Genomic DNA, 8127 nt, shown 5'->3' on the forward strand with positions numbered 1-8127 from the left:
CAGGAGAGGAAGGCCCTCTATGAGGTGGATTGATTCAGTGACTGGGATAATTGGGATGGGAGTGTCAGAGACAGTGCGATTGGCACAGGACAGAACGGAGTTTAGGGCTGTTGTACATAGGGTCGCTATGAGTCGCAGGCGACTAGACGGCACATAACAACAACAACATAACTAATTGATAGTCTGTTCACAGTTGGCACCTGGCCTGATTTTGATTGCTGCTATTAAGCTTTTCCAACGAATCCTTCCACAGATGTAGTCAATCTGATTCCTGTGCAGTCCATCAAGCGAGATACATACACATGTAAGTAAGAACTGTTAATAAGTGTTGTTGTTGATTGTCACCAAGTCACACACAACTCATAGCGACTATGAACAAAAGACTTGAGGCTTTTCTATAACTATCATTTCTCCAAGTTTATAGAGTTTCCAGAGGCATGTAGTTTAGGAAGTAGATGCCACTCCTGCTTCCAAACCTGTCTTAAACTGTGAGCTCCACCAAACACTGTCTACTGTGGGAAGCCATTATGGTGTTTGAGACCCCAGTGGCACAAGATTTAGTGTCACAGTAAAGCCAGATTGCCTCAGTACAGCAAATTGACAGAAGAGTACTGTACAACATTAGAGGAATTTTCCTCCAAAATATAGTAACAAAGGATTACAACATAATCCCTCAGGCCCAACTTTTAAATGAAAGGGCCCTCCAGGAGGTCTTGTTGACTCTAAACAAAAGGCTTAAATAAAAAACAACCAAACATTCCACATTGACTATCAACTAAAACAAGAGTGCCCATCTTACAGAGTCCAACAGAACATAATAATTCATCTCTTAAAGCTATTTTGGAAGCATAAACAGTGACTTTAGAAATATGAACAGTAACTTCAAAAATTTTTTAAAGCTATTTACATTTTATCCCATGTATGCTATTTATTTCTAGTCTTTATCATGTTGTTGTTCTTGTTATACGGCATTGAGTTGCCTGCAACATACAAACTCTAGACACATTAGCTCTGAAATCTGACCTATCCGAAACCAATCTCATCATCTCCCCATAGACCTAATCCCAAACTGCTTGAGTGGCAGTTATGGTTTCTTTAGCGTATATTCACAGGAGTGGAACTGCTGGGTCACACGGTATTTCTATTTGTAACTTTCTGAGAAAGCACCATACAGCCTTCCATAGTGGTTGCACCATTTTACACTTCCACCAACAGTGAATAAGGGTTCCAGTTTTTCCACAACCTCGCCAGCATTTTTTGCTTGCTGTTCTGTTAAATTTTACTATTGTTACTGGGGTGAGATGATATCTCACAGTTGTTTTGATTTGACACAACTTTCTTATTTGCTGAGTATGAGGAGGACTTGAAGCACTTATTGAGTAGGACCAAAAACTTAATCTTCAGTATAGATTCCACTACAAAATAAAGAAAACAAAAATTCTTACAAATAAACAAGAAATCAACCTTGTGATAAATTTTAAAAAATACTAACCCTCAAAAAAAAATGAACAATTAATCATAAAAGATCAAAAGGGAACCATTTGTCCATGGATAAAGTTCAGAAAGCAGGAATAGATAGGAAAGAGGTAGTGATGGAAACAGGAGACACAAGGAGGCATTGAGAAGTTGTTGTTGTTGTTGCTATGTGCCGTCGAGTTGCCTGTGACTCATAGTGACCCTATGTACAACAGCCCTAAACCCTGCTCTATCCTGTTCCAATCTCACTGTCTCCAACACATCTAACCCCATTACCCCAGCCACTGAATCAATCCACCTCATAGCGGGTCTTCCTCTCCTGTGTTGTCCCTCCATCCTTCCATAACACCACCAATCCTGATGCCACACTTCTCATAGGGCCCAGCCTCCCTGATAATCTGTTCTGCATATAGGTTGAAAAGGTATGGAGATAGGACACATCCCTGGCATACATCCTTCCCAATTGTGAACCATGCAGTGTTTCCTTGCTCTGCAGATGACTGAATTGAAAAGCGTACCATTATAATGTGCATATTGTAATCAGTGTCACAAAACATAATGTGTATGGATTGTTAAATGGAAAATACATTAACTGTAAAAATTAACTCAAATAACAATATAAAACTTGATCAAATTTTTCTGTATAAAAATTCTCCCAAGAGACCTGAATTCTCCTTAAAGAGGTAGAATTTACTAATTTTGCCCCAGCTCATTGTTTATGTGCTGCTGGAAGCTATGCACGCTACTGACATTTCAAATACCATCAGAGCCACCATCACGTACAGGTTTCAGTGGAGCTTATAGATTAAATAGGCCTCATTATACTCTTCTGGAAAATGGACCTTCAAAGACCCTATGAACAGCTGCAGAATATTGTCTGTTATAGTGATAGAAAACACTATTTTTAAAAAAACTGCCAAGAAAACAAATATGTCTGTCTTGGAGAGGGTGAAATCAAGTCTCTCCTTGGAGGCTAGGATTTTGAAGCTCTGCCTTACTTACTCTGGGCATGTGGTCAGTATAGATCGGCCCTTGGAGAAGGACATCATGTTCAGAAGGGTGGATGGACAGCACAGGAGAGGGAGACCCAGGATGAGATGGATTGATACAGTAACTGGGGTGATGAGGGTTGGTATGTCAGAATTAGTGAGACTGGCTGGGTTCAGAGCTGCTGTACATAGAGTATGCATCACAGGTGACTCAACCAATAACATTATATGACAGGTTTCGGAAGCAGGAGTGACATCACTTCCTAAACAACATGCCTCTGGAAACTCTATGAACTTTGATAAACGTCGATAGTTGTAGAGGGGCTTCAAGCTTTTTGTTCATAGGGTCGCTATAAGTTGTACTTGACTTGAAGGCAATCAACAACAACATAGTGATAGAAAAGGAAGCCCTCAGCTTGCAAAATAATAAAAATATAATGAGAGGAAAGGTGCTTTCTCACAGTAGAGATAGAAGTAGGAATGGAAACAAGAGACAAAACTTTCTTCAATCTTAATAACATGGCTGAAGTAAAGCTTTCAGACAATGAAGAGCCTTCATATACTAATGTGGCACAACTCAAAAAGAGAGAAAAAGACAGCAACCATCCATTAATATGTGGGCCATGGGACATATGAAGTATAGATCGAATAAGATTTGAAAATTGTAAAAAAATTAAATGGAGTACATAATGATTGATATCCTAGGTATTGTTGTTGTTAAGTGGTATTGAGTTGAGTACAACTCATAGCGACCCTATGAACAAAAGAGCTGAACCCTATTCTATCCTTTGCCATCCTGACACACAAGAGCCCACTGTGGCAATAACTGTGTCAATCCATCTGGTCTTCCTCTCTTTCACTGAGCCTCCACCATTCCCAACATCATGTCCTTCTCCAAGGAATAGCCACTCCTAGCAACATGCCCAAAGTATATGAGGCAAACCCTATCATGCTTACCTCCAAAGAGCACTCTGGCTGCATCCTCTCCAAGACATGTCTGTTCGTTCTCTTGGCCATCCATCACATGTTCAGTGCTCTTCTCCAACACCACAACTCAAAAGCACCAATTATTTTTCTGTCATCTTTATTCATTTTCCAGCTCTTAGATGCATAACAAGTGATCAGAAAGACTATGGCTGAATCAGACACACCTGAGTCCTCAAACTGACATCATCAGTTCTCAATAATTAGGAGAGGTCCCTAACTGCAGATTTTCCCAGTGCAATGTGTTTCCTTATTTCCTGACTGCTGGTGCCAAAGGTGTTAATCCTAGGTATCAGTAAGCCCAAATGTACTAGTATTGCCATTCTTTTTTTTTTTTAGGTATTTGAAATACAACTTTATTCTGGTTCTAAATGAAAAGAATGGGAATGACAGTAACAAACAAGATTTTACCACAGAATATTGTGATTTGACTATAGCAGTCTTGTATTTGAAACTCAAGAAGGAAACTGCCTTGCAAAACAGTTAAATATGCAGGTCCAAAAAATGTTGGTTTTTTTGTTTTTTGGTGTTTTTTTTTTAAATTTGGTTTGCTTATTTTTCATTTCAATGAACATCTACAGAGATTTTGGAATTCCATTCATTCATTGTTGCACCCTTCTCCCCACACAAACCCCTCCCCCCCATTTGCTCCTCTCCTTGAAAAGCAAAAGAAAAACTCCCTCATTGGTACACAATCCCCCCGCACCTCCCCAAACCCCATCCCATCCCCAAATATAATCCACTCTGCAACCCTCATTGCGTACTCCTACGATAAAAATAATGCCCTAAAATATAATACTTTTAGACTATTCTCTCCCCCATAGACTTCAATGCTGTAAACATGTTTCATCCAGTTTTTCTCAGTCTTACCCCCACCCCAATGCCAGTCTCATTCTACAACAGTGGTACCATATAGCATTTGTCCCTTTGTGACTGAGATGGTTTTTTTAACTGTCACACTCACTCCGAAGCCCATTCATCTCTCCCTCATCATCCCAAAGATTAGCATATGTTCTGCTTAGCTAGATAATAAAGTGGCAAACACACGGCATCACTGAAATCACAGGACAGTTGCCTATAAACCTAGACTTCTGACGCTGGGATACAGCTTCATTCTCTCACAGATGATCATTCTCATCCAGGAGAGCAGTTGTCTGTGCAACCTCTAAATCATGCTCATATTGTGCTGCCAAAGCTGGGTCCATGACAACTTCTGGTGGGGCAAGAGTAGGCATGGCAACAAACTCCAAGTTAGGGTCGCCAATTAGTTTTCTAGCAAACCAAAAGAAAGGCTTTTCAAAGTTGTAGTTACTTTTGGAAGAAATATCATAGTACTGAAGATTCTTCTTTCGGTGGAAAACGATGGATTTTGCCTTAACTTTCCTGTCCTTAATGTCCACTTTGTTTCCACACAACACAATGGGGACGTTTTCACATACTTGAACCAGATTTCTATGCCAGTTAGGCACATTCTTGTTGTTACATCACTCTCGATGTTACATCAAACATTGATAGCCATCCCTCAGTCCCCCAAATTTTTCCTGGCCAGCTGTATCCCACATATTGAATTTAATCGGTCCTCTGTTGGTGTGGAACATGAGGGGATGGACCTCCACACCCAAGGGGGCTACATACTTCTTCTTGAATTCACCAGTCAGATGACGTTTCACAATCATTGTTTTTCCAGTACCACCATCACCCACCAACACGAGTTTGAACTAGACTTGGGGTTCTCCTTGGGTGGCCATCATGATGGTTCTTCCAGAAGCGTCTCTGGGCCCCATCTGACTGAGGGAAGTACTGCCATTTTTAATCAGTCATATGGTAATAATCAGTCATGTGCTGCCCTAAGGAGCTCCACTGCCAACCTAAAGGCAGGCAGTTCAAACTCAACAGCTGCTCTGTGGGAAAAGATGAACAATCTGCTCTCATGTGATTTATAGGCTCTGGAGGATCAGCTATGATCAATGAATTTGACCTTTTCTTTTTTAAAATAACTTTGACTATAATGAGAATAGCAACTTGAAGAGGAATGTCATCAAATCAGATTAATCATCAAAAAGCCCTGAGAGCTAGACTGAAGTACTAGTTGTCAGTGATAGAATAATATCCATATGTATACAAGGAAAAATTATTAATACAATAATTATTTACACTTACACACCATCTACTAACGTCAAATATGAGGAAATTGAAGAGTTCTACTAATTTCTGATGTAGAATTGATTGAATTTTAGTCAAGCTGGATCAATAATAACCGATGACTGGAATGCAAAGGTTGTAAACAAAGAATTCAATACTCAAACTCATTGATGTCTACTTAGAAATGATTCATAGCTGACCTTCTAGTAGGCTTCTGAGGCTGTACATCACATGGGAGATCATCTTTCACACAGCCACTGGCAGACCCAAACTGCCAGAGAGCCATCACCTTTGGGTGAGCAACACAACTCTCTACAGACTACACCATCAGAAAGAACTCCCTTAAAGAAGGATTGTTGTTATGTGCTGCCAAGTCGAGTATGACTCACTACATCCTGTGAACAGATCTGAACCCTGTCCTGTCCAGCACCATCCCCATCATGTCTAACATGCTTGAGCCCATTACTGCAGTCACTGTGTCAGTTCATCTGGTTGAGAGGTGTCCTCTCTTTTACTGACCATCTACCTTTCCAACCATGATGTCCCTTTCCAAGGAGGAGCCCCTTCTAACAACACACCCAAAGTACATGAGTCAAAACTTTGCCAACCGGGGAGCTCTGGTGGCCTAGTGGAAAGGAGCTGCAACTACAACCCCAGAGGCGCACGGTTCGAATCCACCAGATGCTCTGCCGGGGGAAAGAGGAACAATCTCCTCCTGTACCAGTCAGATCTGATTTGACGGCACACTCACACAAAAATAATAAAATTTAAAAAAAAAAAAACACAACTTTGCCAACCCTGCTTCTAAGGAGCACTCTGGCTGCACTTTCTCCAAGACACACCTGTTTACCAGTAATTGAAATATAAGGCCTTGGTGATAAAAATGAGGCTAGAGATCACAAGATAGGATCTTGTGTGACCAGCAAGTTACTCACCGCAAATACTTTTGACAGGGGGGTGGAGGAGGAATGGAGACAAAGTCTACGGAACTTACCAAATGGAATACATAGAAATCATGGAAAGAGACCATGGAGATGCTCAACATCAGATCAGAAAAAAGGTGAGGCATTGACTGTGGAACACACTTGGACTGCTCATATGCAAGTTCAAAGTGAAGATGAAGAAAATCACAAGTCTGCATGAGCTAAAATACAATCTTGAGTTTATTGTTGCTGTTGTGTACTGTTGGGTTAGATCGACTCATAGCTGATCCTTTAGCAAGATTTCAGAGGCAGTTAATTGCATGGGAGGAGATTATCCCTCCTTCTCCTGTGGAACAGCAGCTGGTAGATCCAAACTGCAAGCCTTCAAATTTGCAGCACAGCTTCTTACCACTAGGCCACCAGACCTTGAGTTTATCTTACCTTAATTCAGAAACTATCTAAAAAAACAGATTTGAAGCACTGAAGACTAATAATTGAAGAACAGAAGAATTGTGGAATGACAACATACCTTTCTCAAAAAGTTGCAAATAGAAATACTATTTGACCAGCAATTCCACTACTGGGAATATACCCTAAAGAAACCATAACTGCCACCCAAGCAGATATATGTTCACCCATGTCTATCACGGCTTTGTTCCCAATAGCAAAGAATTGGAAACAACCCAAGTGCCCATCAACAATTCACACAATGGAATATTATGCTGCATTGAAAAACAAGAAACTCATAAAATATTATACAAAATGGGTGACATTATGCTGAGTGAAATATCTCAATCACAAAAGGACTAATACTGCATAGTGCCCCTGTAGTAAAGTGGGACTGACATCAGGGTTGGGGGGAGCCTAAGAGAAAAGGGGATAAATAATATATACTGCATTGAAACAGATGAGGGAGAGAGCTGTTTAAGAGGAATATGTTGTTGTTGTTATGTGCCGTCGAGTCGTTTGCGACTCATAAGAGGAATATAGGATTAGGTATTATTTTCATGACAAGATTCCAGAAAAAGACATACATAATAAAGTGGACTGTGGACTTGGAGGGTTGGGAGGGAGATTGTATAACAAAAAAAGAATTTTTTTTCTTTCTTTTTAAGAGAAAAGTGAACTGGGGGGAGTGGTAGGCAGGGAGGAAAATGTGCAACAATGAATGAATGGGGGGAGAATAAATGGGAAGAATATGCTGTAAAGAGTGTGTGAGTGTGTGTGTGTGTGTGTGTGTGTGTGTGTGTGTGTTGCATTTAAAAACCAAACAAAATTCCTTATAACTGGACAAATAAACATCATTATGGTAAACAGAAAAACAAACCAAAAAAATAAGATAAAGAAGTAAATCCTCAATTTGGAATATTAACATTCCAAAAAGGAAATACAACAAAAACAGTGACCATACTCATGTGGCATTCAGACATCCTAAGGCCCAGAAGACAACATATATGAGTAAGGAGAGGTCAACTTCATGGAATCCCCACTGAGATAAAGGCACAGTGTTGACAGACCTGGAGAAGAAGAGGGTGAGCCGATTGTCAACTGGGAGAGGAAAATACAGCACAGCAAGTGAGAAATCTAAAGATGCAGGCAACCACAGCTGGAGG

The 8127-nt window shown here is 40.3% G+C and overlaps 1 pseudogene; it reads right to left on the reverse strand.

The window, feature by feature from the left end:
• Positions 1–4567: 4567 nt before the first annotated feature.
• On the reverse strand, positions 4568–5197 carry LOC102853895 (annotated as a pseudogene).
• Positions 5198–8127: the final 2930 nt, after the last annotated feature.

The sequence above is a fragment of the Elephantulus edwardii genome, unplaced genomic scaffold (genome assembly GCF_000299155.1).
Source record: "Elephantulus edwardii isolate Elephantulus edwardi_28Jun2011 unplaced genomic scaffold, EleEdw1.0 scaffold00095, whole genome shotgun sequence".
Classification (NCBI taxonomy): Eukaryota; Metazoa; Chordata; class Mammalia; order Macroscelidea; family Macroscelididae; genus Elephantulus; species Elephantulus edwardii.